Genomic DNA, 18,094 nt, shown 5'->3' on the forward strand with positions numbered 1-18,094 from the left:
CTATTTATTGTAATGCGCTGCTACTGGAAAACAACAAATTTCGCAACATAGGCCAATGATATTAAAGCTGATTCTGACTCATTTTTCCAGTTAATTGCTGTAGAGTTAACAAACTCTAGGTTTATTTATTTAACCCTCTCCCTCCCCTCTTCTATTCCCCTTCACTTCTTCTTACCTGCCTATCACTTCTACTAGGTCTCCTTCTTGCCTTTCTCCTATGACCCAGTTGCCTCTCCTATCAGATACCTTTCCTACCCACCTGGCTTCAACCTATCACCTTCTAGCTACCCTCCTTCCCTCCCCCACCTTTTAATGTTGGTGCCGTCTCGCTTTCTTTCCAGTTCTAAAGAAGGGTCTCTGCCCAAAATGTTGACTGTTCATTTCAAGAGGGTTTACTGACCTGGTGAGTTCCTCCAGCACTTCGTGTTTGTTTCTCTAGACTATGTCCACGTTTTGCAACATACAAAACAAGTCCACCACCATTCCCAAGTTTAAATGCACTTCCTGTGGAGGTCATATGCATCCCGACATCAATTACCATCATTGCAATAAAATGAAACAATTTCACCAGGATGCTTGTTGTAAATATTGCCAAGAAATGCAATGCACTGCCCTCAAAATGATACAGTAAAATTCAATGTCATCAATACATTCTGTAAAAAGATATTTTAAAAAGCTGCAGATGTAAAACACAACTAAAATTAATTACATCACTGCTGTATGGGAAGATGCAAAGCTTCATTAGTTTGGTGCAAATATCTTGCTCAATTTAATGATAAAAAGATATGAAATGACAATATTTTAGCTTTCATTTTTATTACCCCGGCCAATGATTTTCCCCTCAAGGAAATGGGAGTTGATTTTCTAAACATAGAGGAAACTATCAACTTACAGCAACTGCATCCCATTCACAGATGGGTTGCAGACAATTCTTGCCACTTTACACGCTTGTGTAAAAGCCAAGCTATCAGAGGCTCATTCACTTATACTCGGCATCTGGAAGACAAAGTTCCCCTACCAACCTATCACAATCAAAATCAGGTTCTTTATCACCAGCATATATACACACCCACACACATAAACAGTTAAGTTAAATAAATAGGGTAAAAGAAAGTAAAGGTAGTGCTCGAGTCCAACGTCCATAGAGAAATCGGAAGACGGGGGGGGGGGGGGGGGGGGGGGGGTGAAGCTGTTCCTGGCCTGTTGAGTGTGTGCCTTCAGGCTCCTGTGCCTCCTCCCTGATGGTAGCCCTTGTACAACTCTGACAATACGAGTTCATGGCAACACCCTGGAAATCATTGCTCGTTTTTCATGTACGGGGGCAAATGCAGACAGCAATGACGAAACTCTACATCAGTTTCGATACGCCAGCACAGTTGTTGTTCAATTGAGGAACAGTGTTTAAAAATCATGGCCACAGAGTTGACCAAAAAAACTCATGGTGTACGAGCAGTCATGATACGCCCTCCAAAATGCTTCTAATATCCAAACCACTTTCAACAGGCACCTGACAGGACTGGAGAGACACTACGAACCCTCTCCGAACTCACTGGAAAGATTTGTAAATCAACATCAGATTCCACTCCAAGAGCGACAATCCGAACACCAATGCCTAAAGAACATTTCGCTGGCTCCACGGAGTGACATGTGTGCTTCTCAGAGGGAGGAGGGGAAATGTGCAAAATCTCACTGACTCCAGAGAATCACCAGGCTGTTACTGCTCAAAATGGAGAAGCAGCATTCAAGATGGCACGGGGAAATTTATCTCCATGCATCAGAAGCCACAGACGCCCTGCTTAAATGGCAAAAGGAGTGCCTCATCATTTAAGCCACCTACCCACTCACCAGCTCCTGCCACAACAGAGGAAGAGTCTACTGTTCACACAATAGTTTCAGTCTCCTCAGAATTTACAAACTAGATTTAAGAAAATCATCCTTAATTCCAACAGACTGCCAAAGGAAAAAACATTGCTTAGGTACATCACTCCTCACTTCTTCTTCAAGTGCAATTTCAGACACTCAACATTTATCAGGCTGGGGTTACACCAAGACCAACTGCACACAAAAGACATTGAATAAAGAAACACTGAGCAAATGTGAATGATTTCTCCCTCTGCCTTACTAAAGCACTTCCAAAACCATGTCCCTGTCAAATTATCTCCTTTAATCTGGAACTGAGCAAGAATAAAAAAATAAATTTGACAATATGAAGTGGTAAATACCTATTCATATACTCCCATCATTAACCTCTCAGAAACTCCTGTACCAGCTAATATTAGAAGTAATTTTGAAGTGCAGTGATTCCAGGCAAATCATGACACTAAGCTCACCATTCCATGAGTGACAATGAAACGAAGGCCTAAATAGATTTTTATAGTGCAAAAGGAAGCAATATTGCCATGACGTTTGTAGTTCTGGTTCTTAAAGCATTTTTTCCCCCACATTGAACATTGCTTTGCTTCAGGATTTGTACGCAATTCTGGCAAAGTCTGCATATTGGTAGGAGGATTTGCTTCTGAGATGCAAACATTCCTTAGGGGCCTAGAACAGGCCCCATGTGAGATGAAACCAAAATGGCTGTGGCTTGGATCCCAAGATATGTTTAATGGCTACCTGTTAAATCAGGCAGCTTGCTAAATGTACCTCCCAACTGCAAGCTCTCTTCGATATTCAAATTTTGACACGGATAAGGAGTTGCCAATCAAGGCAGGTACAGGAGCAGAATTGAGCCATTAGGTTTCCATGGAAACCGTAGTACAATATAGAAAAGAATTGATCATGTTAGAATCATATTAATCTATCAGATGCCATCTTGCTAATCGATATAGTTTGATATGACAGACTTTCAAATCGGGAAGGAGAATCTCAGGTTAGTATTTGCTGAACCACCTAACAATCCGGCCAAAGACAATTACATTGAACTAAAAGAGCTGTCAGTGAAGTGCCGATAACTGGGCACCAGAATAGCTTAAGGATTAGTGCTGCTCTACTACAGCTCGGAGTTTGGAATTCAATTCCGACATCATCTGTACGTCCTCCCAGTGGAATGCATGAGTTTTCTCTGGATGTTCCAGTTTTCTCCTACAGTCCAAAAGTGTACTAGTTGGTAGGTTAATTGGTCATTGTACATTGTCGTGCAATTGAGATAGGGTTGAATCAGGGTTTACTAGAGTGGTGTGGTTCAAAGCTTCAGAAGATCCTACTCCGTGCTGTTGTCCATCTCTCTCTACTCTTGGAAATATGGTACTGATTTTCTCCCTTGAACTGCTGCAATCCTTATTGTTAAGATATTACCATGGTGCCAGTAAGAATTAAGAAATGGCAACAAACTTCAAAGGTCCCAAGGAGATGACGTTCCTGTCTTCTAGATGTTTATACAGTAAAGAGTTATAGATAACACAGAAACAGGCCAGTAGCACCAAACACCAGTATAACACTAATCTTATATTAAATCCAATTTTTATTCCCCTCACATTCCCAACTCCATCCAGATTGACCACCCACCCACACACTCAGGGCAAATCACAACAGCGAAACATTTCAGCAACCTCTATGTGGTGTGGGCAGCACCCCCCCCCCCACCCCCACACAGTGTGCTGATGGTAGAACAGAAAATGCTTCAGATGGTTTATGCAATCAGGCGAGTTGCTTTGCTCTGTCTGAAACAGTGATAGGCTTTTTTTTTGTTGAGACTACATTCACTGAGCAAAAGGAGAGTACTATTCTATGACTGTCCTGGTGCATGCACATATTGTCAAAACTGGAAACATTTTGTGGCCAGAATTTGTCCAACTTGCTGCAGAACATTGAGCCTCTGATCTGCTCTTTGATGTTACGTTTCTGGTCAATGATCTCCACGTGACGTTAGTGATGGGAACTATGCTAATGAAAACGACAAATCAAGATGGTCCTTCTACTTTGCTGGTGGTGGTCACTGACGTGACAATTATGTGGAACAAACTTTACTTGATATGTGTCCGTCTACATTAAACAATGCAGATGACCTGTACAATTTTTAATGTACTGTATATGCAACCTAAACTGGACACTGTTCAGTAAACACTCCCACTCCTAAACTTTGGATGGAGAGCTGATCATTGATGAAGCTACTTGGGTTATGACAATCCCATTGGGAATTACTCCCATAATGCACTGGGACCTTAGTCAAGATATAGATATGACTTCAGCCAGTTTAGAGCTTATCCCATAATTCCCAACCTACATAAGTGTCAAGGAGGTATCGATCTACAGAAGCAAATATGTATGCTAAACTATCAAAGAAGCTTCCTGTGGAAAATGTAAAGATTCAGAACACCCAAATGTAACTGGATGAACATTTTAATCACCAAAGTAAGATGACTCTGGACCAGCTGGTGGGAAATGGGATTAAATAGATGGGCACTTGGCAGTTGCATGGGAGTGATGGGCTGAAGATTCGCAATTTGCTTCTCTGCTGTAAGACTAATGACTGACTCAACTTTACACAGTTTTAAGGTGCTTGTAAGTAGGTACAGAGGAGATGTCAGGGTAAGTTTTTTTTAAAAACAGAGTGGTGAGTGTGTGGAATTGGCTGCCAGTGACAGTGGTGGAGGTGTATACGATAGGGTCTTTTAAGAGACTCCTGGATAGGTACATGGAGCTTAGAAAATTAGAGGGCTATGGGTAACCCTTGGTAATTTCTAAGGCAAGTACATGTTCGGCACAGCTTTGTGGACCAAAGGGCCTGTGTTGTGCTGCAGGTTTTCTATGTTTCTATTCTATTAATGAACTTTGCCAAATCATTAACTTGGTTTATGATGAATAACTGAAAAAAAATCAGAAATTATACTTTCAAATTGCATTGATAATAAATACACAACTGGTTCAGTTACACTGAAAACAAGGAATGACATGGCAATGCCAGGAACCTGTTTTTCAATATATTAAAGGAAAATACACTTTTTGATTTTGTTCTTCAGTATAATTTTTTAAACTTAAGTCAAGATGTCAAGTCAAATACACTGATACACAGGTATAATGAAAACCATGCCTGTAGCAGCTTCATGGGGACGTGGGTACAGACAACACACAAAATATAAATTATAAATGGCAGTGAAGGGAGAAAAAGTATGCAAGACCTTAGTGGAATAAAGAAGTGTATGTACACACAAGAGATTCTGCAGATGCTGGAAATTCAGAGCAACACACACAAAATGCTGGAGGAACTCAGCAGGTCAGGTAGCATCTATGGAAATAAATAAACAGTCAACTTTCCAGGCCTTCATTGGGACTGGAAAGGAGGCCAGAAAAAGGTTGGTGGGGTGGGAGTGGAAGGAGGACAAGCTAGAAGGTGATGAGTGAAGCCAGGTGGATGGGGTAGTGGGGAGGAAGTAAGAAGCTGGGAGGTGATGGGTGGATAAATGGCTGGAGATGAAGTCACCTGATAGGAGAGGAGATTGGAGAAAGAGAAGGAGGAAAACCAGGGGAGGTAATAAGTAGGTGAGGAGAAGAGGTAAGAGGAAAGCCAGAGTGAAGAATTAAAGAATAAGGGGAGAGGAGAAAAAATACATATTTTTGGAGTCAAGAGCTCACTGTTCCACAAACCCAATTCAGCCACAAAATGAAATGCTTCAAAGTGATTTTCTATTTGAATGCCAGAAATCGGTGACAACACCCTATGACAGGCAAATACCAAACCCCAAATGAAGTGGAATCACAGGATGCAAATCCAGTGTGCTTCTTGTAAAACAGCTTTTATATTCCAAATGCAAATCTACAGCTATTTGAATAAGCATATAGCTGAAGACAATCAAACTAGTCTTCTAATAATTACATTAAAAGTAACTTGATCTCCACAATTACTAAAAAAAGACAGGGTTGTGGGTAATATATTAGCACACAGAGAGGACTGTTTAAACAAACAGCAAACAGAAGTCAGGATGCATGAATCATTTTCAAGTTAGTGATTTGTAAATTCAGGGGTGCCTCAAAAGATTATTGAAGGAATCTCAACTAAAAATGTGTATGAAGAGATCCTGTGAAATTTATCCAAGCTTATCCCAATCAGTTCAGATTGGCAACAACATTTGCTCCCCAATCTTCATCAGCACAAGTGCACCCCAAGGCTGTGTGCTTAAATCCCTCCTCTACTAGCTTTATACTGATGACTGTGAGGCCAAGCACAGCTCCAGTGCATATTTCAGTTTGTTGACATCACTGCTGTCGTTGGCCAAATCAAAGATGGTGATGAATCAGCATATAGATTCATGGGTAAAACCCTCTCTACCACTGAGCACGTCTATACAAAGCATTATCACAGGAAAGCAACATCTCATACCCTACCACCTAATCCATGCTTCTCAATTCTATATACTGGCTATTCTCCCTCTATATTCTGGCTATCCTCCCTCTATATTCTCAGTCCTGAAGCAAAATCTTGACCTGAAAAGTTGGCTATCCATTTGCTTCCACAAATGCTGCTTGACCCACTAAATTCCTCCAATAGTTTAGGTTTTTTGTTACAGTTGGAGTTTTTAATTCAAGGAAGAGCATACCTATATTGGAGACATTGCTCACCAGTCCAATTTGTCAACTAATAGTGTAGATTGAGCAGACTGGACATTTAAAGAAATGAGATATATGAAATCCCAAGATTTTACAGGAAAAGCTCAGACATGCGAGTTTTCTGAAGAGGAATTCAAGAGCCTGGGTGCATATATTCCAGATAAATGATCAGCCATCTAATAATGAGATGAGGTGGAATTTCCTCTCCCAGAAAGTTCTGAATGCCTGGAATTTTCTGACCCAGGAAAATTAGGCATTGGTTTGCCATTCTGCTTTCGAATTGAGCTAATCTGGTCCACACTGCTGGTGAGACACAAGTGAAACTTTGGATGAAGTCCAGAAGCTATAGCACAGCCAACACTTCCAGGTTATATCCAGGAAAGATTAGTATAACCTGACACACTTTTATAAATTGACAATGTGATGCTCCCCGTTTCTGCTTTAACTGTGCATCCACATACCCGGGGCATCAATAAAATAGATTTGAAGCATTTAAAATGCAAATATGGCTGAATTCACAATTATAAATCACATTCTACTCCTGTGAATGGGTTTTTTCTAACTGGACATCTGTTTCTCAGAGAGTTCTCGCTCATACAACTTCCACTAACCACCTTCAATTTCTGTGAAGATCCATGACCATTTCTCCCAATATTTCAGAACAAAGGAAAACCTAAGGAAGTGAGTTGAAACAGTTAGTGTGTGAAGTTGGATCCAGAGTTTTATGGACACTAGCCCCATTTACTCAACCCTCTCAGATTAGTAACTCAGACTGCAGCCTTGCATCAGCCATGATGAAATGGTGGAGCAGACTCAAATGGCCTAATTCTGCTCTTACATCTTATGGTCTTATAGAATTAATGAGAAGTAGAAATGAGAAGTTCTATGACTCTAGAATTGAACCTAGCGGTCAGATCAGACAAGATATCCTTGATTGGTGATGCAGCCCAGCAACTCTTTCTTTTATCCCTAAGCTTCAAAAATAAAACTGTTTCCAACTGCTTTCTTCCCTTCAATGAGACAGTAGCTTTTCCCAGAGAAGAGATGCCAACTCTTAAACTCAACAGTTCGCTCAAGTGGCTCTCTTCAAGCAGGAAGTAGTCAGCCAATCTATTCAGCTGTAGAGGTGGGGGCATCACACTGAAGCCTGACAAGAAATTAAAAATTTAATCATGTTGGAGCTTCAAACAAAAATGTTCAGAGGAAATACACACCCTAAAGAAGAAATAAGCTCTTCTGTAACCTTTCATAATGGCACCAATTTATTCAGATTCACAAAAATAAGATGTTTCTTGGATGGCACACGATCTGTATTCTGTTTGAACTTATCTTATTACTTTCAAACATTCAATGCTGTTTTGAATATTGCTAATTGGATGTGAAGTGTACCCCACCCTCAGGATTAAAAGCAAGCACCATTGGACTTCTAGGTTTTAAAGGTTACATTTTTACAATATACTATGGGACATTTATTAAAGCACATAACTCATTAGAGCATATAAAAGCTTTGTTCCTACTAATATTGTAATAAGCATAGGGAGAGACTCAGTAACATTTAAATATTAGTAAAAGTTATAAATGCTACATCACCAAGTACTCAGAGACCATAAGATACAAGAGCAGAAATAGGCTATTTGACCCATTGAGTCTGGTCTGCCATTCTATCATGCTAACCCATTATCCCTCTCAACCCCATTTTTCCTGTAAAACTTGACACCTGACTAATCAAGACACTATGAACCTCTGCATTAAGTATAATCAATGACTTGGTCTTTACAGCCATCTATGACAATGAATTCCACAGATTTGCCACCCTCTGGCTAAAGAAATTCCTCCACATCTCTGTTATGTTTTGAATGGACATCCCTCTATTTTAAGGCTGTGCCCTCTGATCCAAGACTCACCCACTATAGGAAACACTCAATCTATCCAAGGCCTACTGTAAACTCCCTGCTTCTTTACCACTCCCAGTCCCTCCACCTATCGTTGTATTGTCTGCAAACTTGGCCACAAAGCCATCAATTCTGTCATCCAAATCGAAGCAGTCTCAACACCGATCCCTGGGGAACATCACTAGTCTTCAGCTACCAGTCAGAATGGGCCCTTTGTATTCCCACTCTTTGCCTCCTTCCAGTTAATTTTCTTTCCATGCTCGTATCTTCCCTGTATCTTGTTAAACAGCGTTGTGTGCGGCACCTTGTCAGAGATGTACACTCTAATTATAAAGTTGTCTTGGATAAATTTGAGACATAGAGCCAACTGCATAAAATGAAATACAATCTTATTTGCAGTGTAAATTTCAGCACAGATCACATTATCCTGCATTGATAAACACCATTACATTTATTCCCTGATCTGTAACTCTATTTCCATCCTCGGCTGCCCAAGATTATGGTAAATTTTAGTGTGCTGTTCAGTCTGGAGGTAATATTTTAACTTCAAATGCTCTCCATCATCAGGAAAGCTTTCTTCCTCCCACACAGTGTCGGCTGCCACTGCTCTTCCACCTCAGCCAGTCACTGGTACCATCATTATGTTTCTCGTCTCTACTTCTGCAAGCTTCTCCCTCACAACCCCAGCCCTCTGTTCACCTACTCCATACCCTCACACATTTGCTATATTTATTTATTGAGATAGAGCCCGGAGTAGGCCCTTCCGGCTCTGTCGCCCAGCAACCCCCACCCACCCCCCCCATTTAATCCTCGCCTACTCGGGACAGTTTAGAATGACCGATTAATGTACCAACCAGTATGCCTTTGCAGTGTGAGAGGAAACCCACACCGTCACGGGGAGAATGTACAACCCCTTACAGAGAGAGTTGATAATCAAACCCGGGTTGCCTGTACCGTAAAGCATTGTGTTAACTGCTGCACTCCTGTGTCGCCCCTACAGCTGTCACACTTACTCATCACCTTCTCCACCTCTTTTCTCCCCAACAATATGATTGTTATATTCACCCAATCAAAACTGATGGAGCAACTGATGGGATCAAAACTGCAGCTAAGTTCATACCCTTATTGATCTAACATTTTATTGAGGTCAGTAAAGAGCAAAACCAACTTGGGTGTAAATTTCTCAACCATTCTGAACCTGCCTAGTCATACAGTAATACATCATGAAAACAGGTCCTACTCCCATCTAGTCCATTCTGACAAAGATGGTCCCTACAATCTAGTCTCATTTGCCTGAATTTCACCCATAACATATGAAGAGCATTTGATAGTTTTGGGTCTGTACTCACAATTTAGAAAAATGAAGTGGGCGGGGGGGGGGGGGGGGAGAAAATCTCATTGAAACCTATCAAATATTAAAAGGCCTAGACAGAGTGGATGTGGAGAGAATGTTTCCTGTAGTTGGATGAGTCCAAGACCGGAGGGCAAAACCTCAATACAGGAACGTCTCTTTAGAATAGAGATGAGGAAGAACTTAGTTGGCCAGAGGGTGGTGAATCTGTGGAATGGATTCAGTGCCATGGATGGCTAGAGACCAAATCATTAGGTATATTTAAAGTAGAGCTTGATAGATTCTTGATTAGTAAGCTTGTCAAAGGTTACTGGGAAAAGGTAGCCGAATGAGGTTGAGGGGGGTAATAAATCAGCCATGATGGAATGGGGGTGCAGACTCAATGGAACAAATGGCCAAACGAATGACAAGCCATTCAATCCTGGAGTCATTTTCGTGAACTTCATTTGAAGCCCCTCTAGTTTCAGCACATCCTTTCTAAAATAAAACACCCAAACCTGCTCACAATTCTCCAAATTAGGTCTCACTGGTATTGTACCTGCCTGAACCAGACCCTCCTGCAGCTGATACCTTCCTTTCTATAAAGATGTTACCTGCCTGTACTCATCTATAACCTTCATGATTTTACACAATTCTACAAGATCACCTCTCTCTACACTCTAAGGAATAAAGTTCTAACTTGTCCAACTTCACTCTATAACTCAGTCCTCCAATTCCTGGCATAATAATCTTTTTCTTACTCTTTTTCCTTTGCCAAGGCGACCAAACTGAACACAGTACTCCAAATGCGTCCTCACCAGTGTCCTGTGGAACTGCGCCATGATCTCCCAACTTTTATACTTAACGCCCTGACTTACGAAGGCCAGTGTGCCAAAAACTTTCTTCACTTCCCTGTCTAGTTGTGGCTCCACCTTCATGGAAACATGTCTGCAACACTCCCCAGGGCCCTGCCAATTACTGTGGAAATCCTACTTGGATTTGACTTTCCAAACTAAAACATCTTGAACTTATCCAAATTAAACTCCATTTTGCCACTTCTCGGCCAATTACTCAGCTGTTATTTGTGATGGCCTTCTTTGCCCACTATACTACCCATTTTAGTACTATCTGCAAACTTGCTAACCATGCCTTGGACATTCTTATCCCTATCGTTGATATAGATTACAAACAGCAATGGGCTTAGCAATGACCACTGAGGCACACCACTCCTCATGGTCCTCCAGTCAAAGGATTGACCTTCCACCGTCACCCTCTGACAGATGCACATCTGATTATCTTGCTCTTCTTGGATTCCATGTGATCTACCCTCCAGAGTAGCCCAGCACATGGAACCTTATCAAAGGTCTTACCGAAACCCAAATAACCATGTCCACTGCAACATTGTTTGCCACCTCAAAAAAAATCAATTTTAGCGCTTAAGACATGCCCTATGCACAAAGCCATGCTGACAACCTCTAAGCAACTCCTGTCTTTCCAGATGTATATATAGGTTATCTCTCAGCATCCCTCTCCAGTAACTTACTGGTCCTAGGTTTTTCTTTGCCACACTTCTTAAGTAAAGGCATATTAGCTACTGTCTGTCTACTGACACCCCACCTATGGCAAACAAGGATGCAAATATCTCAGCCAGGGCTTCAAGACATGTTTCTCTAGCCTCCCTCAGAGTTCTTGGAAAAATCTGGTCAGGCCAGAGAGATCTGACTACCTTTGTACTCTTTAAAACATCCAGTACCCCCTTGACAGTGATGTAGACTATCCCTAAAATCCAACTTTAGTTTAAAATCACTTTCAGTGAACTTCAAATCTTTCCCTGTGCTGTTCTAACTCTAATCCCCATTCGCCTTTTGATGTTCATGGCAGTGTAATGGTGTACTCACCTCCAGTGAATGGGTTCAAGTCCCACTCCAGATGGCTGAGCACCTATTCTAGATCGACACTTCACTGTAACACTGAAAAAACACTGGCAGAAACTTTGCGTTTTGAATGAAATGTTAAACAAAAACCAAATCTGCCCTTTCAGGTAGATGTAGAGAATCCAATGTTACTACTTCATGGAAAAAAAATGACTTCTCTCTATAGTCCTAGGTAATACTTAGCACCAGTATAAAAGATTAATGCCACATATTTTCTGAGAGCTTGTAATGTTCTCCTTGGTTAATGCTGTTACTTCATTATAACTATGAACACATTCCTGAAACTCACATGGAGCTTTGGGAAGTCTGCAGATGATGAAATGTGCTATATAAATGTGACAATTTTTCTATTATGTCCTGCATCCAACAGTTCTCAGTCTCTCACCATCTGTGCAACCTCTCCTCCTACTGCCTATGCCAAAAATCTCCAAATTTCTACTCTATACACGAGAACTTCTTAACTGAAGTACTTCTGCCTAGAAGTTTATTTTTGCAGTGATCCCTTTCCAAACTTAGGAATTTCAGTTGGATACTTCCAGATATGAAATATTTTTTAAGAAACTTAGCTGCTTTTGGTGACAGGCTTGTGTGTAATGTTACTTCCAGTACAACACTCTCTGATAGCACTGCCCAGTAAAACAGTGCCAAAGCATGTTGATCCAAAGCACTTTAGAAAAGAGACTTTTAGTCCAACCAAGTTTCAGCAGTGCTTCTTGCACTGCAGCTGTGTAATACAAAGTGAGGCACTTTGAGCAGACCCCAGTCTAGCACTGGGATCCGTTTCAGTTGAACTGGAACCCAGCTCATCTCGATCCCTTTTGTTTATGTACCTGCTCCCCTCTGGTACACACTAGATTCAAGATTGAAGTTTATTTACCATATCTACATCAAAACATATAGTGAAATGTGTCACTTGAGTTAACAACCCACCCGGGAGTGCGCTGGGAGACAGCAAGTAAGTGTCATTGCACATCCTGGTACCATCGTAGCTTGCCCACAATGATCACAACAGCAAAACAAACTCCATTCCTCCCACCCACAATCACAGTCCCACAGTCCTCTAACCCCAAGACTTCTTTAGACTCCAATGGGCTCAGATTCAGACACAAAGACACTGGACCTTTGACTATCCCAGCAGACATGCAGAGAGACCCACAGTACCAAGCCAAGGGTCTCAACTTCCAGACATCTGGTTCAACCCTCAGGCCTCGATCCTCAGCACTACTGCCAGGACTCCAGGTTACCAACCTCCAAAATTCCCCATGAACCAATCTAATATTGCCTATCACACAATCCAATCTTCTCACAGATCCGAGACAAATTTATCCCAGAGCTCCATGGTTCATAGACCCCAACTCTCCTTCCTCTCCTCGCATCAGTGTCTGACCCATGTCTAAAGTCATATTTCCGATTCATAGCACTCCTTTCTCAACCTTCCTTCCTCTACAGCATCTGGCTCAAACCTAAAATTAATACATTTTTCCCCTTGGGTAATGGGTGGCAGAGTGGAGATACGTCTCTACCAAAGACAGTGTACAGCACTCCTTCCCTCCACTAGCCTGCAGGTCACCCTTGGGCAAGGTGTAGCACCTACTTAGCCCCCTGATCAGGGTCATGTGAAGCCATGGGAGCAGGTGACGTCAGGCAAACAATCTCTGAAGAGTATTGATAGTGGTTAGGGCCGCCCGTCTTGTGAAAACACTGCCCACTGCCCTCAAAGATCAGAGGTACAAAGGGACTTAGGAGTTCTCATGCAAGACTTCCAGAAGGTCAATTCACAGGCCGGGTCTGTGGTAAAGAAGCGAAATGAAAAGTTGGCATTTATTTCAAAGGGAATAAAATATAAAAACAAGCAGATAATGCTGAAGCTTTATAAGGCACTAATTAGGCCGCACTTGGAGTATTGTCAACAGTTTGGGGCCCTTATCTCAGAAAGGAAATGTTGTCATTGGAGTCCAGAAGATTCATAAGGATGATCCCAAGAATTAATGGGTTAACATCTGAGGAGCATTTGGCAGCTTTGGGCCTGTACTCAGTGGAATTTAGAAGAACATGTGAGGATCTCATTCAAACCTACGGAATGTTGAAAGGACTAGGTAAGGTGGATGTGGAGAGGATGTTTCCTCTGGTGGTGGTATTCAAAACTACAGGGCACAGCCTCAAATCTGAGGGGTGACCTTTTAGAACAGGAGTGAAGAGGATTTTTTGTTTAGCTAGAGTAGTAAATCTGTGGAATAGTCTGCCACAGACTGCGGATGAAGCCAAGCCTGTGGGTATATTTAAAGCGGAAGTTGGTAGATTACTGATTGGTCGGAGCATCAAAGGATATGGTGAGAGGACAGGTGTATGGGGTTGAGTGGGATCCGGCATCAGCTATGATGAAATGGCAGAGCAGACTCAATGGGCTGAATGGCCTAAGACTGCTCCTATCTCTTATGCTTTAAGGCAATGACAAACCACTTCTATACAAGAATTTGCCAAGAACAATCATGGTCATAAGGAGATCATATGACATAGCACATAATGAATGAATGAAATCTGCACCATCACCACTTGCAAAGGAATGGCATTTCCTTCTGTAAAGATGATTCACCCTTCAGAATTCAGGCACCATGGAATTAACACAGGGATGGTCACAATCTAGACGGTAATTGGGAAGACAAGTGAGGTCCAACTCACAAGAAATCTGTAGGTGTTAATAGATTCCTTGGCTCGGTAGTATTCAATTACTTCCCTTCTACACTTGTTTTTTTAAAAAACTTCATCTCCAACTAAAAATATCCAGATCTTATATGCTGCTTCAACCTAAATTGTAATTTTATCAATAAGTTTCAAAATAAGGAAATCCTTGGCCAAGGTTATGAACCATACATAAAACAAGAAAGATTCTTAAGGCAAATGGATACTCATATTTGCTCTCTGATTCCTCAAGAGAATTTACTCGTATTTTGCTGTCTGTTCTATTTTTTTTAAAAAGAACAAGTTTTAATCTATCTGGAAACCAAAAGCAACAAAAATTTAAAGGTTTTTGGTTTATACCCTGCCTGGTGGGTTTTTAGCAGAATTCGGCCATTCAGCCCATCGTGTCTGCTCTGCTATTCCATCATGGCCGATCCATTTCCTACACAGCCCCAATCTCCTGCCTTCTCCCCAGATGCTTCCGTGCCCTGACAAATCAAGAATCTTTCAATCTCTGCTTTATAATATACATACTGACTTGACCTCCACAGATACCTGCAGCAAAGAATTCCACAGATTCACCACTCTCTGGTTAAAGAAATATCCCTTCATCTCTGTTCTAAATGGACATTCCTCTATTCTGAGGCTGTGTCCTCTGGTTAGACTCCCCCACCATAGGAAACATCCTCTCCACATCCACTCTATCATGGCCTTTCAATAGGTTTCAATGAGTTTCCCCCACCCCCACCATTCTTCTGAATTCCAATGAGTACAGGCCCAGAGCCATCAAACGCTCCTCATACGATAAGCCTTTCAATCCTGGAATCATTTTCATGAACCTCCTTTGAACCCTCTCCAACATCAGCACATCCCTTCTTAGGCAAGGGGCCCAAAACCACTCATAGTACTCCAAGTCAAGCCTCACCAATGCCCAATGTGCATCTTTATTTCCTATAATAATGCTGAGTCTCCCATTTGGATTTTTTTTAAATACAAATTCAATCAACAGCACCTACTCTACCTTCACTGCCATGTGTTTCAAACACTGCTATTTGCTGCAAATGTAAATTTGGTAACTTAAGAGCAAAGAATGATAAACATGTACATGAGCCTCAGCTGCAAACTTTAGAGGTCAAAGGTTCCTAGTGCAAAACAAAGCCCAGTGTTTGTCTAGGGTTAAAAAATACAATTGATCTGTCATAAGGCCCAGCAGTTGCTGAAAGGAATTTAATTTTCCTTAATTTAGGAAGGGAATCTAATTCAAAGGATCCTCGCATTCCCTGAGACAATAAGGGAAATGCTTTGCTTTTCATGATTTTGGGATTATCCAAAACACTTTCTATCCTATGAAAATACAACAAATATTGCTCACACGATTCAAACAGGTGGACTCTAAACATACGTAATTTGACAAGACAGAAAAGCTCCATCAAAATATTTTTTTTAGAAAACCCTAATGCTTGCTTTAACAAAAAACTGTCAATATGCGAAAGTAAAAAAGAATGAAATGTAAATAAAAACTTCTTTAAAGTTTTGAAAACACTTAGTTCCAACTAAGTTGTTGCAACTATCATGCACAATACTTACCCTACAACAAAGAACTTGTAGTACCCTCTCATTTCTGAAATTATCCTGTTATCCAGAGGTCACTTCCTCACAGGAACCACACAAAAATATCAGTATATCCTTTGGCAACAGTTGCATGTTACAACATTGTTTTTAGAAAAAGATAAATTACACATAAAACAGAGAAAAAATTTCAGTGTATTTCTCCAGTGGTTTGGTTGACTTGTGGCACAGTGATTCTTTAAAACCTTCCCCTACCCTGGTCAAAAAAGTCCTTGTTTTCCGCCCTCTTGTAGTTAAATATTCCCAAAGGAGTTTTAAAAATATTTAAAATATCTGACCATTGCTGAAACTAATGTACAAATTGCATAACATAAAACAAGTCAAAAGTCATATTCTTAGCTGTCATCTATAGTAATGTTGATTGCAAGATATTTCTGAAAAAATGGCAAGAAATTAAGTACATTTACTGTGTAATAAAAACACAAAATGCTAGAAAATCATCAAGCCAAGCACTACCTGTGGAAAAGAGAAACTGAATTAGCACTTAAGGTTGGAGACCCTTTCTCAGATGAGAAAGTCTCTCATTCAAAATGTTAACTTAATTTAGCTCTCCATAGATGCAGCTTGATCCTCAGGCCCTTTTTGTTTTTCTTTCAAATTTCCAGAATATGCATTTTGTTTTACATTTACAGCATATTTTGTAAGGATGGGAAGCCAGGTCACAATTTCCCCATAAGAGTTCATCCTTTCTTGGCAAGGTTTTAGGCATTTTCCTTACCAATGTTCATCAGCCAACAGTACTGGTGAAATTTAGTTTGGATCATCCAGCAACATTCTTTCTTTGTGCTGATTCAAATTCGAATTTCAATTAGACTGCAATATAGTTGAAACCAATTACCTCTAAATATGCATCTCACAGGAACTCTACTGCAATATGGGCCGTGACTGTTAGTAGGGGAACCTTACTTTGGGGTCGCAGATTTCAAAACTGGAGTGCTCAATTTAAATAAGCCTACAACATTTTTCACTCCAAATAAGCCTCTTTCGGTTAATGTTGCACTAAGGGCATACTTGCTTTTTAAAGACCCTATAGTTGTTCGGCAAATATTCAAATAGGGTCATTATTCCATTCCAAGCCACACGCACGCGGCCTCGGATACATACTCCAAGCGATCCCGAGGCTGTCCTCTGGGCCTACCACAACCGCGCCACCCACCCCACTCCAACGCCGGAAAGCAAACCTAAACCCAGTGGGCAAAGCTAAACAGCGAAATGCCCCACCGTCGTGCCCATTGCCACCGCAAGTTATCTGCACCCCTCGTCCCGAGCACGAGCTGACAGCCCACCTGTCAATCACTCATTCCGTCTCCACGCTACCTCCTTCCGGCAGCTCGGTCACCATGGCAGCCACCGCCGGGCTCCCCTTTCCGCGTGCCACCTCCTCCTCCCCGTCCCCGTCCCGCACTTCTGCAACTGCCTTAAAGCGGAATGCCCCGTTCCGAGATCCAAAGTGATAACTCGGCACGTTCTCCTGCCGACAGTGCCTCTGAGAGTTTTATTTATTTGCATCTCGTGCCCCTCAGTCCCGTGGTTATTTTGCCGGGGCTGGCAAGATTTCATTGCACCCGTTTAAATTGCCTTTCCCCACTTCGCTCCACGATAGTCAAAACCGTGCAAAAAAAAATCTGGGAAGTGTTACATAAAAAAAAGTTGGGAAAAATAATTTGGGCAGCGCGGAAAAACGGAATTATCCTGATTCCATCTGTTGAACACGCTGACTATAGGATACAGCATGATTTGGCAAGTGCTGTACAGTTCTAGACGCATCAAAGCGGTTTTCTTCGTCCGTGCATGTTACCTTCTTAGCTTGTCGTTATTTTAATCTATGCACTGCATCAGCTATAGTTATTTTAGAATTAAAAAATATAATCCGTTCCAGAATTCTTATGGTAACTGACTTAAAGAGTGAAGATATGACATATTCAATTGTTCAAATTAACTGTGAAAATTTATTTTTCTACCGACGAATGGCAAGACTATAAATTACCCTTAAACTCGTAAGAAGGCAAAGTAAAAGTGGAACTTCATGTTATGTTAAATTGATGCTGATAACATTAAGTTTTCTTCTGTACCTACTGGCAGAATCA

General features: G+C 41.3%; 1 protein-coding gene across 3 annotated transcripts in view; it reads right to left on the reverse strand.

Annotated features, from left to right (window-relative positions):
* The window catches only part of gtdc1 (glycosyltransferase-like domain containing 1), a 373,767-nt gene extending 356,315 nt beyond the window's left edge, over positions 1 to 17,452 (reverse strand). For all 3 annotated transcript variants that reach the window (XM_059970257.1, XM_059970254.1, XM_059970255.1), the window contains exon 1: positions 17,294 to 17,452. The gene's annotated coding sequence lies outside the window, so the exon portion shown is untranslated. The remainder of the gene's footprint in view (positions 1 to 17,293) is intronic.
* Between the last annotated feature and the right edge of the window lie 642 nt (positions 17,453 to 18,094).

This window comes from Hypanus sabinus, chromosome 5 (genome assembly GCF_030144855.1).
Source record: "Hypanus sabinus isolate sHypSab1 chromosome 5, sHypSab1.hap1, whole genome shotgun sequence".
NCBI lineage: Eukaryota > Metazoa > Chordata > Chondrichthyes > Myliobatiformes > Dasyatidae > Hypanus > Hypanus sabinus.